At 36.5% G+C, this 19,265-nt stretch overlaps 1 protein-coding gene across 1 annotated transcript in view; it reads left to right on the top strand.

The window, feature by feature from the left end:
• ZDHHC15 (zinc finger DHHC-type palmitoyltransferase 15) overlaps positions 1–18,457 on the top strand; it is a 126,708-nt gene extending 108,251 nt beyond the window's left edge. Inside the window, exon 12 of the mRNA XM_068533895.1 lies at positions 13,539–18,457. The gene's annotated coding sequence lies outside the window, so the exon portion shown is untranslated. The remainder of the gene's footprint in view (positions 1–13,538) is intronic.
• The last annotated feature ends 808 nt before the right edge of the window (positions 18,458–19,265 follow it).

The following is a 19,265-nucleotide window of genomic DNA, read 5'->3' as shown; positions in this document are numbered from 1 at the left end:
ATCACTAATCATTAGAGAAACACAAATCAAAACTACAATGAGGTATCACCTCCCACCAGTTAGAATGGGCATCATCAGAAAATCTACAAACAACAAATGCTGCAGAGGGTGTGGAGAAAAGGGAACCCTCTTGCACTGTTGGTGGGAATGAAAATTGATACAACCACTATGGAGAACAGTATGGAGGTTCCTTAAAAAACTAAAAATAGAGCTATCATATGACCCAGCATAAAATATATTTTTGATATGATTCCCTAGGTAAGCAAAATTGCCTTTAAGCAATGGTTTTCCCAGGGCACTCTGTTCAAATAAATTAACGGATTAATTTTGTGGGAATAACAGAGTCATGTTCTAATAATAATAGAAAAGTATTTGGGAACACAGGAGGGAAGAATGGGGCAATCATTTCAACGTTTAACAAGATATGAAGAATTTTTTAATGTACATAATTACTACAGTAATGTTTGTAAAAGCCCCAAACACAAAACAACTTGAATGTCTATCAACATGAGAATGGTTGAATAAGTTATGTATGTCTATAGACTGGCTGAATGGATACAAAAACAATACCCGTATATATGCTGTATGTGTCTCTAGGTCTGAAGAGACCCACTTCAGACCTAGGGACATGTACAGACTGAAAGTGAGGGGCTGGAAAAAGATATTCCGTGCAAATGCAAATCAAAAGAAAGCTGGGGGGTAGCAATTCTCACATCAGACAAAATAGACTTTAAAATAAAGACTATTACAAGAGACAAAGAAGGACACTACATAATGATCAAGGGATCAATCCAAGAAGAAGATATAACAATTGTAAATATTTATGCACCCAGCATAGGAGCACCTCAATACATAAGGCAAATGCTAACAACCATAAAAGGGGATCATTGCAACAAAAAGAATAAAATGCCTAGGAATAAACCTACCTAAGGAGACAAAAGACCTGTATGCAGAAAACTATAAGACACTGATGAAAGAAATCAAAGATGATACAAACAGATGGAGAGATATACCATGTTCTTGGATTGGAAGAATCAATATTGTGAAAATGACTATACTACCCAAAGCAATCTACAGATTCAATGCAATCCCTATCAATCTACCAAAGGCATTTTTCACAGTACTAGGACAAGAAATTTTACAATTTGTATGGAAACATAAGAGACCCTGAATAGCCAAAGCAATCTTGAGAAAGAAATACAGTGCTGGAGGAATCAGGCTCCCAGTCTTCAGACTATACTACAAAGCTACAGTAATCAAGACAGTATGGTACTGGCACAGAAACAGAAATATAGATCAATGGAACAGGATAGAAAACCCAGAGATAAACCCACGCACATATGGTCAACTTATTTTTGATAAAGGAGGCAAGAATATACAGTGGAGAAAAGACAGCCTCTTCAATTAGTGGTGCTGGGAAAACTGGAAATCTACATGTAAAAGAATGAAATTAGAACACTCCCTAACACCATACACAAAAATAAACTCAAAATAGATTAAAGACCTAAATGTAAGGCCAGACATTATCAAACTCTGAGAGGAAAACATAGGCAGAACAGTCTATGACATACATCACAGCAAGATCCTTTTTGACCCACCTCCTAGAGAAATGGAAATAAAAACAAAAATAAACAAATGGGACCTAATGAAACTTAAAAGCTTTTGCACAGCAAAGGAAACCATAAACAAGATGAAAAGACAAGCCTCAGAATGGGAGAAAATATTTGCAAACGAAGCAACTGACAAAGGATTAATCTCCAAAATATACAGGCAGCTCATGCAGCTCAATATCAAGTAAGCAAACAACCCAATCCAAAGATGTGCAGAAGACCTAAATAGACATTTCTCCAAAGAAGATATACAGATTGCCAACAAACACATGAAAGGATGCTCAACATCAATAATCGTTAGAGAAATGCAAATCAAAACTACAATGAGGTATTACCTCACACCAGTGAGAATGGTCATCATAAAAAAATCTACAAACAATAAATGCTGGAGAGGGTGTGGAGAAAAGGGAACTCTCCTATACTGTTTGTGGGAATGTAAGTTGATACAGCCACTATGGAGAACAGTATGGAGGTTCCTTAAAAAACTAAAAATACAACTACCATATGACCCAGCAATCCCACTACTGGGCATATACCCTGAGAAAACCGTAACTCAAAAAGAGTCATGTACCACAATGGTCATTGCAGCACTATTTACAATAGCCAGGACACGGAAGCAACCTAAGTGTCCATCAACAGATGAATGGATAAAGAAGATGTGGCACATATATACAGTGGAATATTACTCAGCCATAGAAAGAAATGAAATTGAGTTATTTGTAGTGAGGTGGATGGAGTTAGAGTCTGTCATACAGAGTGAAGTAAGTCAGAAAGAGAAAAACAAATACCATATGCTAGCACATATATATGGGATCTAAACAAAAAAATGGTTCTGAAGAACCTAGCGGCAGGACAGGAATAAAGGCGCAGATGTAGAGAATGGACTTAAGGACATGGGGAGGGGGAAGGGTAAGCTGGGATGAAGTGAGAGAGTGGCATGGACATATATACACTACCAAATGTAAAATAGATAGCTAGTGGGAAGCAGCTGCATCACGTGGGGAGATCAGCTCGGTGTTTTGTGACCACCTAGAGAGGTGGGATAGGGAGGATGGGAGAGAGACACAAAAAGGAGGGGATATGGGGATATAAGTATACGTATAGCTGATTCACTTTGTTATACATCAGAAACTAACACAACAGTGTAAAGCAATTATACTCCAATAAAGATGTTTAAAAAAGATAAAAAGAAAAAAAGAAGTATGTATGTCTAAATTATTAGATATTTTATACATTTTTGTTCTCTTTGGAAAAGTTTTTAAACTTATTCAACTTCACTAGAAAGAAATGTAAATTAAAATCACCCAAAATATCAATTTTTGTCCACTAAAGCAGCCAGTTTTTACAATATTGGCAAGAACACGTTGAAACACATGCTTTTATATGCAGCTGATATAAGGTTAAAATCTCAGATAATTTTTTGAGGGCAAAATATATAACATATATCAAAACCTTAAATGGGCCATGCAATTTTATCTGATAACTCCATTTTAGGAATGTATTTTAATGAAATAATCAGAGAACTGTATGACCCTTCATCATTAATTTATTATAATACCAGAAAATTGGAAACAAAACTACATATCTAACAATAGAGGAATAGTGAAATAAATTATTAAATCATTATGATGAACTATTATGTACTGTTAAAAGTAATTATTTTGAAGAATAATTGATAAGATTATGTGGAAAAGCTGTATGAGTGCATTTAATTCTAAAATTTTATTGAGATATAATTCACATACCATGTAATTTGATCACTTACAGTATACAATTCAGTTGTTTTTAGGATATTCACAGAGTCATACAACCATCACCACAATCAATTTTAGAACATTTTATTGCCCCAAAAAGAATCCCCATACTCATTAACAGTCACTCCCCATTCGTCCACTCCCACCCCTAGGAAACCACTAATCTGCTTTCTGTCTCTATAGATTTGCCTATTCTGGACATTCAATATAATCCATGATTCCACAGAAGCATACGATATGTGATTTTTTGGGAGAAAACATTTGTAAATCAAATATTTGATAGGAGACTTGTATGCAGAATATATAAAGAACTCTTACAATTCTATAAATGAAAAGATAATACAACTTTTTTAATGAGCAAAGGATCTGAATAGACATTTCTCCATATACAAATGATCAATAAGCACATGAAAAGATGCTTAACATCATTAGCTATTAGGGAATACAAATCAAAACCATGAGATACCATTTAATATCCACTAGGATGGCTATAATCCAGAAGACAGATAACAAGTGTTAATGAGGATGTAAAGAAATCGCAATCCTCATACATTTCTGGTGGCAGTGTAGAATGGTGCAATCACTTTGGAAACAGTTTGGAAGTCCTTCAATATGTTAAACATAAAATTACCATATGCCCCAGCAATTCCACTACTTGGTATATAACCAAGAGAAATGAAAACATATGTCCCAACAAAAACTACTGCATAAATGTTCACAGCAGCATTATTCATAATAGCCAAAAAGTGGAAACATCACTCATATCCATCTACTGATGAGTAGATAAATAAAATGTGGTATATCCATACAATGGAACGTCATTTGGCAACCAAAAGAATACATGCTACAACATGGGATGGACCTTGAAAACATTATAAAATTACATTTTTAATTTAATTAAAAACTTTTAAGTATTAAAATGTATCTACATATGTAGAAAAACACTGAAAGGAATTATACCAAAAATATAAGTAAAAACAAATTTTTTACATGGGTTACTTCCTTCTCTATCAAGCCTTAATACTTCAACCTCTCTCTTGCCAATATTTTTTTCTCCCTAACTCCATTGCTTTAGCCAGCAAAAATCCAAATTCCAGATTCAATCCAGCTGTCTGCCTTCTCCATTTCTATACTCAGGCTGCTGAGAACCACTACAAAAATAACACAACTGACTATAAATACTAATTGCAGCTGATTAGAAATAACAGACCTGAGACTACACATTTGTGGCCTCCAACCTTAACTGGCCTGTTAAGTCCTCACTATTTACCAGTAGTTTTTTCCTTTATTAACCACAACTTCGTATAGTCTCTCATATCACTCCTATCCCATATCATAATGAAAGTCCTAACACATGAAATAGGGCTAAAAAAGGAGATACAAGTCACTCTAATTGTAAAAGAAGAAGTCAAATTATCTCTATTTGCAGATGTCATGATTGTCCACCTAGATCATCCAAAGAATCTACAAAAACTCCTAGAACTAATGAGTGAGTTTATCAAGTTCACAACATACAAGATCAATGCACAAACATCTATTATGTTTCTATACACTAGCAATGCACAACTGGGAAACCAAAATCAAAAACACAATACAATTTACAGTAACTTCAAAAAATTAAATAACTAGATATAAATGTAACAAATCATACACAGTATCTGTATGCTGAAACTTGTAAAACGCTGATGAAAAAAACCATGGAAGACCTAAATAAGCAGAGATACATACTATGCTTATGGGTCAGAAGACTCAGTATAAGTAAGATGTCAATACTCCCTAAATTGATAGACAACTTTAATACAATCTTAAATAAAATGCTTTATTTTAATCAAATATTTTGTAGAGATAGACAAGCTTACACTAAAATTTAAATGGAAAAGTAAGGGAACTAGAATAGCCAAAACAATTCTGAAAAAAAAATACATAACTGAAGGACTCAAACTGTCCAATTTTAAGACATACTATAATGCTACAGTAGTCAAGACAGTGTGGTATTAGCCAAAGGACAGACCCATAAGCCAATGGAACAGAATAAAAAATAAAATACAGAAATAGACCCATATAAAGATTCTCAACTGATTTTTACACAAAGATACAATGGTAATTCAATGGAGAAAATACAGTCTTCAACAAATAGTGATAGAATAATTGGACATACCTATACTATTACACCTCACAACATATACAAAACTTAACTCAAAATGGATCATAGACCTAAATGTAAAATGTAAAACTATAAAAATCTTAGAAGAAAACGTAGGAGAAAATCTTTATCACTTTGAGTTAGGCAAATAGTTCTTAGATATGACGTCAAAAGTAATATAATAAAAGAAAAAATTTACAAATTGGACTTCAACAAAATTAAAAATGTATTCTCTGAGAAGAACATTGTTAAGAGAATAAAAAGACAAGCCACTGACTGGGAGAAAATATTTTCAAAACACATATCTGATAACTGACTTGTATCCAGAATATGTAAAGTGCTCTAAAATCTCAAAAGTAAGGAAACCAACACAATAAAGTAATGGGCAAAAGTTTTCAATGGACACTTCACCAAAGAAGTGGAAATAAACATAAGAAAACATGCTTGATGTGGTTGCCAAGATAGCAGAGTAGGAAGACCCTGAACTTATCTCCTCCGACAGACACACCAAAATTACAACTACTTACAGAGCAGCTATCTATGAAAAAGACCTGAAGCCTAGCAGAAAAGATTTCCTACAACTAAAGACATAAAGAAGGAACCACAATGAGATGGGTAGGAGGGGCAGAGATGCAGTATAGTCAGAATCCACACCCCCAGGTCAGCGACCACAAATGGGAGGAATATCACAATCATAGAGATTCTCCCCAAGGAGCAAGGGGTCTGACTCCCATGTCAGGCTCCCTAGCCTGGGCATCCTGCACTGGGAAGACGGGCTCCCAGAACATCTGACATTGAAAACTATCAGGGCTTAGGTTGAGAAAGCTGGAAGGCCGTAAGAAACAGACTCTGCTCTTAAAGGGCACATGCAAAATCCCACATGTTCCAAGTCCCAGGGCAGAGGCAGTAGTTTGAAAGGAGCCTGGGTCAGACCCACTTGTTGATCTTGGAGAGACTCCTGGAGAGACAGGGGGGCAACTGCTACTCACCTGGGGAATGGAGACACTGGCAGCAGCCATTGGGGACCTCATTCTATCGTGATAATACCAGCACTGGCAAGCACCATTTTGGAATCCTCCTACCAGACTTAGCACTGGGGACTCAGCCCCACCTACCAGCAGGCTGACAGCAGCTCCAAACCCCTCTGGGCCACACAGCCAACCATGTAGGAAGCCTATCCCACACTTCAGTGGGCCCACAGCTACTGCACAAGTCATGGCCTCACAGCCAACCAGACTGCGATCAAGACCTACCCACCAACACACCCCCAGTAGTTAGCCCTGACACAACAGAACGGCACATGCAGCCCACATGGGGGCACCCCTAGAGCATATAGCACTGGTGACCTGAGGGGAGCATGCTGCTGGGCCCCATAGGACGTCTCCTACATAAGGTCACTTCTCCAAGATCGGGAAACATAACCAACCTACCAAATACATAGAAATAAAAACAGCAAATTAGACAAAATGAAGTGACAGAGGAATATGTTCCAAACAAAGGAACAAGATAAAACCCCAGAAGAAGAACTAAATGAAATGAAATGGAGATAAGCAATCTACATGATAAAGAGTTCAAGGTAATCATCATAATGATGTTTAACAAACTCAAGAGAAGAATGGATGAACACAGTGAAAATTTCAACAAAGGGTTAGAAAATGTAAAGAAGAATCAAATACAGTTGAAGAATACAATAACTGAAATAAAAAACACGAGAAGGAGTCAACAATAGATTAGATGACACAGAGGAATGGATCAGAGATCTAGATGACACAGCATAGTGGAAATCACCCAAGCTGAACAAGAAAAAGAAAAAAAGAGCTTTTAGAAAAATGAGGATCGTTTAAGAGACCTCTGAGACAACATCAGCATACTACATTCTCATTATAGGGATCACAGAAAGAGAAGAGATAAAGGGTTAGAGAACTTATTTGAAGAAATAATAGCTGAAAACTTCCCTAACCTGGGAAAGGAAAAGACATCCAGATTCAGGAAGCACAGAGGGTCCCAAACAAGATGAACACACACCAAGACACATTATATCTAAATGGCAAAATTAAAATAAAACAATCTTAAAAGCAGCAACAGAAAAGCAACATGTTATGTACAAGGGCACTCCCATAAAGCTATCATCTGACTTTTCAGCAGAAACTCTGCAGGCCAAAAGGGATTGGCACAATATACTGGAAGTGATGAAAGGAAAAAAGTTACAACCAAGAGTACTCTACCCTGCAAAGTTCTCATTCAGATTTGAAGAAGTGATAAAGAGTTTTACAAAGCAAAAGCAAAAAGAGTTCAGCACCACTAAACCAGCTTAACAAGAAATGTTAAAGGCACTTCTCTAAGCAAAAAAGGCCACAACTAGAAATATGAAAATTATGAGAAGAAAAATCTCACTGATAAAGGCAAACATGCCATAAAGGTAGTAGAATAACCACTTATAAATCTAGTAGGAAGGTTAAAAGACAAAAGCAGTAAAATCATCTATATCCACAATAAGTAGTTATGGGATACACAAAACAAAAAGTTGTAAAATATGATGCCAAAAACAATAAACACTGGGGGTGGGGAGGAGTAGAAATGTAAGATGGTTAGAATGCACTTGAACTTAAGAGATCATCAACTTAAAATAATCACATATATAGAGAGAGGTTGTTATATATGTACCTCATGGCAACTACAAACCAAAACCATATAATAGATACATACACAAAAAAGAGAAACACTAAAGGTCGTCATTAAATTATAAGGGAAGACAGCAAAAGAAGAAGGGAACAACAAAAAGAACTACAAAACCAACCCCAAAACAGTTAACAAAATGGCAATAAGTAATACCTATCAGTAATTACTTTAAATGTAGATGGAGTAAATGCTCCAATCTAAAGACATAGAGTGGCTGAATGGATTAAAAAGCAAGACCCATACATATGCTCCCTACAAGAGACTCAACTTCAGATCTAAAGCCACACACAGACTGAAAGTAAGGAGATGGAAAAATGTATTCCATGCAAATGGAAGCTAAAAGAAAGCTAGTGTAGCAGTACTTGCATCAGACAAAATCGATTTTAAAACAAAGAGTGTAAGAGTGTTACAAGAGGCAAAAAAGGACATCACATAATGATAAAGGGATCAATCCAACCAAGAGATATACCAATCATAAATATATATGTACTCAACATAGTAGCACCTAAATACATAAAGCAAATATTAACAAACATAAAGGAGAACTTGACAGTAATGCAATAATTGTAGGGAAATTTACCACCCCACTTACATCAATAGACAGATCATCCACACAAAATCAATAAACACTGGCCTTAAATATGAATATGTTCAATAATATTGTAATAACTTTGTATGGAGACAGATGGTTACTAGACTTATCAGGGTGATAATTTCATAATGTATGCAAATGTCAGATCACTATGTAGTACACTTGAAGCTAACATAATGTTGTACATCAACTATATTTCAATTAAAATAAATTTAAATTGATTGTGAATATTCTATGAAATTAGTGCCAAAAGTCTTTGTTAAAATATAGTCATTCACATTTGAAAATTGGTAGTATGGCAGTGGAGTTACTTTTAAAAAACAGATGTCCATAGGACTTCCCTGGTGATGCAGTGGTTAAGAATCTGCCTGCCAATGCAGGGGACATGGGTTCGAGCCCTGGTCTGGGAAGATCCCACAGGCCGTGGAGCAACAAAGCCCTTGCACCACAACTACTGAGCCTGCGCTCTAGAGCCTGCGAGCCACAACTACTGAAATCCCGCACACCTGCATGCCACAACCACTGAAGTTCGTACGTCGTAACTACTGAAGCCCACGTGCCTAGAGCCCGTGCTCCGCAACAAGAGAAGCCACCGCGATGAGAAGGCCGTGCACCGCAACGAAGAGTAGCCCCTGCTCGCCGCAACTAAAGCCCACACACAGCAACGAATACCCAATGCAGCCAAAAAATAAATAAACAAATTTGTTTAAAAAAAGAAAAAAATTTTTAATAAATAAATAAAATATAGATATCCATTGAGGAGGTGGGGGGAAGGAAAGCTGCTCAATATCACTAGCCATTAGGAAAATGCAAATTAAAACCACAAGGAGATTCCTTTATACCCATACTGGAATGGGTAATTTTTTTTTTTACATAGGGATAATTTCAAGTGCTGATAAGGATGCAGAACAATTGGAATTCTCATACATTTCTTGTGGGAATGCAAAATAGCTCAGGTACTCTGAAAAACAGTTTGACAGTTCCTTATAAAGTTTCTTATAACGTTAAACATACACTTACCATATGACCCAGTAATCCTACTCCTGCATATTTCCCCTAGAAAATGAAAACCTGTGTTCACACAAAAATTTGTATATGAATGGTTATAGCAGCTTTATTTATACTAGTCCAAACCTGGAAAGCAAACGAAATGTCCTTCAATGGGTAACGAGTAAACAAATTATACTACTCAGCAATCAAAAGTAATGAACAATTGATACTCATAGCAACATAGATGAACCTAAAATGCATTATTGTAAGTGAAAAAAATCCCGGTTCATAGCACAGGGAATGTAGTCAATAATATTGTAATAACCTTTGTATGGTGCATAATCTATAAAAATATCAAATCACTATGTTGTATACCTGAAACTAATATAATATTGTAAGTCAACTATACTTCAATTTAAAAAAACAAAAATATTTTTTTAAAGGCTATGTGCTATATGATTCCATTTGTATGAAATTTTGGAAAAGGCAAAAATACATAGAGAGAAAACAGATTGGTGGTTGCCTGGCTTAGGGAGTGGAGGAAGTTCTACATTGTATCTGAGATGGTGGTTTCAAGATTCTACACATGTGTAAAAGCTCACAGAACTGTAAACCAAACAAAAGTTAATTTTACTACATTTAAATTTAAAAATTAAAAAAATCCTTCTCTCATGCTTCTCTGGAACTTCCTACACCCTTCTTCCCCCCACCCCTACCATCAGACATCTCCTTCTTAAGACAGTGTCTTCCCAAACTTTGCTAGGTTTTCTCCTGACCATCACATAAATCTACTCACTCCTTAGGGAATCTACCCATTTCTTGGCTAAAGGGCATATGTATGCTGATAACTACTGGATATGTATCTCCAGCCCAGAACTCTTTCCTGAGTTCCAGACCTGAATAACCAAGTACCTTTCAATTTCACCCACCCCAAAATCCATTACCTGTTTTGTTCCTTCTCCTTCATCTCCCACTCACATCTAATTATTCACTGAGGTGTGTTGATTGTAATTCCTAAATATCTCTGGAAACCGTGTACTTTTTCTAGCCTGATTACCATGACCCCAGACCATGTGTCTGTCATCTGTGTTACTGCAATAGCTTTTTAACTGATTTTCCTGATTCCCATCTTGCCCCTCTTCCAGTCCATTCTCCATATTGCAACTAGAATGATGAAACACCTAAAGCTGTGTAATGGCTCTTTTGTTGGCTTCAGCATAGTCTGAACTCCTTAACATGGCTTACAAGCCCTTTTATGATCCAGCCCCTGTTCATCTCTCCAGATTCTCAACTCTGAAGCTTCCTCTTCACCAGTTCTATCCCCACATTCTATACTTGAGCCACACCTCAACTTCTTTCAGCCCCTCAAACATGCCACTGATGCTTCCCATGATTGGGATGCTTCCTCAGCAACCTCCCACCTCCTCCATTCCAGTCTCCTTCAGCTGGCTATATAGTCTTTATTCTCTAGGTTTCAGCCTCCACATCATTTACTCGGGTATATCACTGACTGATGTCTTTTGGGTGCCACCATAATAACATTATGAGAGCCCTTTTATTCTGTGTTGTAATAGCCTACTTACTTTTCTGTCGCCCAAACTAGATTGTAAGCTCCTTGAGAGCAGTCACTATGTCTTGTTCACATTTTAGTGCCAGCTTCTAGCACAATGCCTGGTACATGCTAAGTATTCAATAAATATTTGTCAAATGAATAAATGAGAAGGAGGGAGGGTGGGAAACAGTCTCTGAGATTATAGGTCATTTTTTTCTTTATCCCTTTCTATAGTTTCCAATTATTCTATGATGAACATAAATTGCTTTTATAATAAAAAAATACGTTAGGAAATTCCCTGGAGGTCCAGTGGTTAGGAGTCGACGCTTTCACTGCCGTGAGCCCAGGTTCAATCCCTGGTCAGGGAACTAAGATCCCGCAAGCCACACAGCATGGCCAAGAGGAAAAGTTAGAAATAATTTTAAAAGTATATTAAACATAAAAGAAAAGAGAAAAAACTATGAAGAAAATTTAAATCACCTATAATCCCACCACCTGAAGATAACTCATGTTAACATTTTGTTATATTCCATCGATATTTTATATGAATATATTTGTTAAACATTGAGACCATATTGTGTTCAGTTTTGAATTCTGCTTTTTTTTAACATCTTTATTGGAGTATAATTGCTTTACAATGGTGTTCTAGTTTCTGTTTTATAACAAAGTGAATCAGTTATACATATACATATGTTCCCATATCTCTTCCCTCTGGCATCTCCCTCCCTCCAACCCTCCCTATCCCACCCCTCTAAGGTGGTCACAAAGCACAGAGCTGATCTCCCTGTGCCATGCGGCTGCTTCCCACTAGCTATCTATTTTACGTTTGGTAGTGTATATATGTCCATGCCACTCTCTCACTTTGTCACAGCTTACCCTTCCCCCTCCCCATATCCTCAAGTCCATTCTCTAGTAGGTCTGTGTCTTTATTCCCGTTTTGCCACTAGGTTCTTCATGACCTTTTTTTTTTTTCCCCTTAGATTCCATATATATGTGTTAGCATACGGTATTTGTTTTTCTCTTTCTGACTTACTTCACTCTGTATGACAGACTCTAGGTCCATCCACCTCACTACAAATAACTCAATTTCGTTTCGTTTTATGGCTGAGTAGTATTCCATTGTATATATGTGCCACATCTTCTTTATCCATTCAGCCAATGATGGACACTTAGGTTGCTTCCATGTCCTGGCTATTGTAAATAGAGCTGCAATGAACATTTTGGTACATGACTCTTTTTGAGTTATGGTTTTCTCAGGGTATATGCCCAGTAGTGGGATTACTGGGTCGAATGGTAGTTCTATTTTTAGTTTTTTAAGGAACCTCCATACTGTTCTCCATAGTGGCTGTATCAATTTACATTCCCACCAACAGTGCAAGAGGGTTCCCTTTTCTCCACACCCTCTCCAGCTTGAATTCTGCTTTTTTCACTAATGCTGAAAGTAATTTCCCATTACATCAAGATGCCATTGTTTACTTAACCAATTCTCTGCTGTCCAACATTAAGATTTTATTCAGTTTTTCACTATTATGAGTAAGGCTGCCAATAATATCATTGAACTTAAACTTTTTCCTCATTTATAATCATTTTCCTATGATAGGCTCCTAGAAGCAAAACTACCGCTATGAACTTTTTAAAAGACCAGTAATATATATGGCCAAATTGTTTTCCAGAAAGCTTATACTAATAATAGCTGCTTGAGTACCTACTATATACCTACTATATGCCAGATATTGTTTTAGTTAGATTTTGTTATGCCTGTTTTACAGATGAAGAAACTAATTTTTCCAGAATCACAGAGATAGCAAAGTTAGAATTCAAATTCAGAATTGCCCAGTTTCAAAGCTTATGTTATTTCTTGTGAATTTCAGAAATAAATATTTTTGCATTATCAAATTATTATGTATATGTACTAGAGGAAATGTGGAAAATACAAGTAGAAAGTAGAGAAAATGAAAATAAATTACCCATGAATCCACCACTTTCAAAAACTTAGTGTATTTCATTGCTCTTTGTTCCAGATAAAGATTCTGGGTTAAAAATAAGTATAACATTGTATATGTAATTTTGCATCCTGCTTTTTTCACTTAATATTTTTCAGTACTGACCCATACTCTTCAAAAATATATAACAGTTGCGTATTATTGTCAATGGATGTTACCATGTGGATATTTACAGTAGTTTAGCTCACCTGTGAATTTCTTTTTTTCATTCCCAGGACCCTCTATCTCCAATGAAGCTTACAGAGTTCAATGTTGGGAACCATTCTAATCTTCAAAATAAGTCACCATGGCAGATTGGAAGCTTCACAATTTGAAAGCATCCCATCAAATACTTGCTGTGCAGATAGATGTTTCAGGACTTTACAGGTTATTTAATTTACTAGCTGAACTCATCAATCTGGTAGCAATTAATTCAAGCCAGTCTTCCTCTGCTTCTTTCTTCATTTCCCCTCTCCCCATCTGTGAAAGCCTAAATGTAACATATTTATCTTTCCAGAGGCTCTTTTCATTCCTCCTGTCAGGTAAAGGGGAACTCAAAAGACTTCCTTGGAGTCTTTAACTCCCCTAGAAAGACTGTTAATCATATCTATAGAGTCTTTGTTTTATTGAGGGGAATCAGACTAGCTTGCTGCTTGTACACATGTGCATTTATAAGCATGCATATGTGCAGCATATTTACACAAAATTCTTCTGTGGTGTTGTGAAAATTGAAGCTTAAAAAAAATCTGAAGTTTTTATTCAATCATATTTTTTTAATAGCAATTTAAATATTTGCTGAGCTGTGAACACCTTCCCTATATCAGGTACCTAAAATTCAAGAGGGAGATTCAACACTGTGATCAAGGTCCTCAAACTGGGAATTGAACAACTATGTAAAACCTGTTCTCTGTCATAGATGTGTGGTATTCCTGAAAACACCACAGCTAAGAGAGAAGATCAAATCAGATTTCCGTTTTATTTAACATAATGATTGGTGTTTTAAAGACTTTTAATGCCAGACTGGGGTAAAATTCTCCAGTAACGTTTATTCTTTTCTCTGCTACCTAGCTTTATTTTAGCCTTTATGAATTACTCTTATGATGAAAGAAAAACTATAAACCTAAGTTATGGACCATTGGCTTTGTTAAGGGGTTTAAGGGTGATGTTCAGGTTTAATTACAATACTGTTAATAAGGGTGAAGTTTCACAGTTGAAATTAGCCTAAGAATTAGCACTAAAGATACTTTTTTTCACAACAGGGATTAGTGTACAGATAGTGAAAAACCTAATAGTAATATGCCAATTCTTTCTCTTTTTTCTTTTCTTTTCTTTTTTTTTTAGTTCCAGTAGTAGTGCAGCCATTAAGATAGTTTACATCCATTTCCCAATTTATTTATAATAAGCCTTTATTTTAGTCCTAGTGCCTGAATCAATGAGTATGGACATTAATGCTGCTTCTCTATAATAATAATACCTAAGAGTATTGATGGTTTTCATTTCTCAGTCAGTGTCATAGTGCCCAGCTGCTAACGATAGAAGTCCCAACTCTTACAGAGATCAGTGAGTTAGAGGCATCGTACTGATAACAAGTTGTTGAGCTCCTAGAGGGATGTTAGTTTTGCTAAATTATTCCCCCTAAAACCTTTTTGAGTAAAAAAGAATTGCCTGCCACAAACAATTCAGTGTTCAGATTCCAGTAGAGCTGTGAATGTCAGCAATTCAGCTACTTAAAGCAACGAAAGACCTGTTCATTTGAATCCTCTAGGTAATTTTGGTCATGGTAAGACTTTCAGCATAAATTAAATGGATTGTGATTGTGGCCAGCATTTCATTTGAGAGGATACTAGACACGACTAAATCTATTAGGGCCAGGGACTGTTTCTCAAACTCAGATGCCAAGAACCAGCCTAGAGGACTATGCACACTAGATTTCATGAAGAAGTCGTGTATGTTCAGATGGGAAGATTTTTTTCCCCCTTCCTCTTTCCCTTTAAAACACTCTCTTGTTTGGGTTTATCTTGAAAGCTTATTTGATCATCCACATGGTCTTATGTTTGCCAAGCCTTTCCTTATATTCATGTAGAAATGCACCTTTCCTAAAGGTAGGGCTGTTGCTTACTCCACAGCCAGTAGGCCTCAAAGCAATCTTTCCCATCCATCATCTTCTGCCAAGAGTTTAGGCAGAATAGCCGCTAACTATGATTCAAAGTCAGGAAGGAATCAAGAACTTATTTAATGAATAGAGTGTATCAGCACTCAGCACTCATAGAAATCAGGTCATAAAAGACAGTGTCAGGGAACTACAAAAAAGCACTGGAAGGGTAAAGCTCAGGAAAGCTATAATGCAAAGTTGATTGTTTAATGTCTTACAGACTTACACTGTCTTCAAAAGGCCAAATAAATCAGGGTTTTACCTGGGGGCTTAGGGAAATAAAGAAACCCTATTCCTATCTCTGAACCTTTATTCCAATAGCTTATAGATTCTGATACTATCCCCGTTATAGGTCATTGAGTATTGACTTCTATACCTAGACACCACCCCCCCAACTGGTTGACTATTTATAAGGAAGACAGACAGGTTTGTTTGATAATTAGCATACCCTTATCTGGCTCCTTTGCTTGCTTTTCCTTGGGGCCATGTCCAATAACCTCTGTGGGATCTCATTTCCCAATCTTTGGTACCCATCTTCCCCATTTGCAAAACAAAGACACTCATTGTTAGGATCATACAGGTGAAAGGTGCTATGTAACTCCCCAGTGCTCTTATATATCCTTCATTGCAGGAATGGAATGCAAAGTTTAACCAGAACAGTATTTCTAAACAAATCGGTGTGCTCCATTCTTTCTTCCACACTCTCATTGATGATTTGTTCTTGCAGAACTTAGAGTACCTTATTAATGTTATTCCATTCATTCCAACAACGTCCTTGGAAAGAGGTGGAATAGAAGTGATTTTCCCCATGGTACAACCTGAAAAATTAAGGACAAAAGAAATGAAGCACCCTCCAAAAGCACATAGCTGTCTGGGACAGAACTCACAATTGCCATGTCCAGTGCACCGTTAGAGTGACTTGGCTTCCCAGTACTGGAATAACCATGGAGCAGCCTAGAACACTGAGAGCAATTGGGGCAGGACCACATTTCAGAAGAGTCTCACTTTGTCCAAAATCTGAAAGTATGCAATTTATGCAATTCTTATTTTCTATGTGATAGAAGTGTAATATGTGCCTCTTTCCCCTTCTGGCCCCATGTGACACATATATTTAACACTGTGTGGCATCAGCCAGTGCCATTATGTCCTCTGGCACCCATAGAGCCCACTCTCAGGATTGTCTTTGCCAGAGAAAAGAATGTGCTTCCTCATGTTTATGCCAAGTTGCACAAAGTGTAGACATTGAGATTAATGAAGATTTAAGCACAATCCTAGCAGGTATAAGAATATTGAATATACATTATTGTAACGTGCACCTGAAATTTAATATGGCCCAAATTCATAGGAATATAACAGTCATGCAAAGCCTATCCCTTTCACCTATCATCACACATATATATCTATACATGTGTGCACACACACAGTACCCCAAAAGCAGGCTGCCTGGTCATCAGGAGCAAATACTTTAAAGGAATGAGTCTCTGTCCTCTTAGAAAAAAGTCTAACAGTCACTGCAGGTGAAGAATATTCCATTCATACGTTCTAAAACTTCTGCTCCTAGAGTAGCTAAGGTACTCGGTGCCAAAGACATGTTCTGTGCCTCTATCAGAGTCACAGAAGGCATGTGACAAGATTGTTAGACCTTTCCACAAGTCTCATGTTCTTTGAAAATTCACGAGTTCCATCCAATCAGTAGTAAATAGTTTATGAGGTATGGTACATCTGCATTTCTTTAACCAGAGCTATAATGTACCGTATTGTAGTCTTTTGCATGCAGGTATTATGTAATATAATAATGAACGGATGGCACCTAATAGCATGCAACCCATGACCGTTTACTTCCCCAAAAGGGCTAGGGCTGTGTCCCACACAGTGTTCAAAACTATTAAATGTATTCTTTAATGCAGCAGGAAAGCTTGTACTGGGTCTTGGTAATATATGACATGCATTGGAGAGCCAGAAAAAGAAAAGCACTGGAGACCTCAGCAGTTACGCTCAAGTTGCCAATTTGCTACAAACCCTTTTTTCCACCAATCTGCTCAAAGTAATTGTATATAATATTCTTAAAACCATGTGTCTTGCTACAAAAATACCCACAAATACTGACCAGCTTTATCTTCCTAAGTTCTTTATTAAAAGCATATGCATAAAATTGTCATTTCTTTTCTATATTATGGAGTTGTTAAACAATGTTGGCAAAGGCTAAAATTTCAGACCACCTTGATGGAAGTTTCTATACTTCTCATTTCATGGGTGTAATAGTGGAGTTTATTCACTCCCAGGTTGATTTGTATGTGGCATGTAGACTCCTCTGTAACATCTCATCTTCCAAACACCCGCCCCGTCCCTGTGCTCAGTGTTTCTTATGTTCCTACATGGATATTAGTTGGGAAATTAGCAGCAATGGCTTTTAGATAGAATGCTGACTAGTCTAATGTCACTTAATCAAGTTCAGTCTGCTCAGCCTCACACATCTTTTGCCTTTCCCTCTGTTACTGTGATAAGTAAAAAGAAAAAGAAAACTTATATGTCTAAGGGTGATATGAACTCTGGTTTCCTTTTTCTTACAGTGAAGACTATGTTTATTATTCTCCAGATGCATGTTACCTGAAAAAAAAATACAATGATGCTGAGAAAAGATTACAGTGGTCCACTTGCTCCTAATTTATATCTTACCCTCAGAGAAACATTTGGAAAGACCCTTATTCAGTAAGCCTCAGATAAGCTTCCCCTCAATAGATGCTTCATTTGCACAAAAAAATCATTTTCAGACAGAATTAGCCAACAAGAAGGCAGAAGTCATTGAAAATGCAGAGCACTGAAAGCTGAAGTTTGGAACAAAATTGCTGACCATGACTAAATAATAATGGAGAATCACTTTGGAAAGGCCCAACCTGTAGAGGTCAGACAACACAAACCAGAAAGAAGTCTTTTATTCCAACTAAGCTTATTTAAAAAGTACTTACTTTGACTAGGTAAAGACCTCAGAACATCTCAGTTGAAAACTCCCATTTCATTTATTCCAATGCATCAGCTATAAACAGCTTTAATTTGCATAACAAACACAATGTAAAAAATTCAAATACCAGAAACAAAGGTAGCTGATGATTCTAGATTTTAAAAATGCATAAAAGAGGAGACCTTTTTACAGGAATCTTATTTGAGTAGCGGTTACTAAGGAAATTCAAGGCATAGATGTTTAAAAGGAAGCTTTAATTTATAGATATACGTAAAATGGTTCATACAGGAATGCGTAAAGATATAGACATGTATTTTCTTCATGTTATAAACAACAAAATTTACAAATTAATTTTCTCACCAAATGTAGGGACATTGAAAAATTAGTTTCTTTTTGAATGTTAAAATACTCATTCTCACACAGTAGCATGTTTCATTGTTTAGACTTTCACGGGGTGGAAAATTTATGATAGTAAAAAGTACATTTTAAGCAAACTTTTATTAAAAGTATTTGAATATGTTTATGGTTTTAAAAGAAATTTTCCTCATAAACCTTAACTGAAGTATTTATATCAACTTTGCAAATTAGCACAATATTAGACCCAGATCCTGACAATGTTGGTGTTGACAAAAAAAAAAAAAAAAAAACCCACAATGTGAGAGCTGTGAGTTCAGTTTTATTTGGGGCTAAGGACTATAGCCCATGAGACAGCCTCTCAGATAGCTCTGAGGAACTACTCTGAAGAGGTTGGGGGGGTTGGGGGAGGTCAGTATATGTGTGATTTTGGTGAAGGGGGTATGTGCAATTAAGCACACATCTCAGTAGAAGGTTGCTGCTAGTCACGAGGAGCAG

This window comes from Eschrichtius robustus, chromosome X (assembly GCF_028021215.1).
Source record: "Eschrichtius robustus isolate mEscRob2 chromosome X, mEscRob2.pri, whole genome shotgun sequence".
In the NCBI taxonomy this organism is placed as follows: domain Eukaryota; kingdom Metazoa; phylum Chordata; class Mammalia; order Artiodactyla; family Eschrichtiidae; genus Eschrichtius; species Eschrichtius robustus.
Note: the sequence above shows the minus strand (reverse complement) of the source record. Positions and strands in the feature narration are given on the sequence as shown.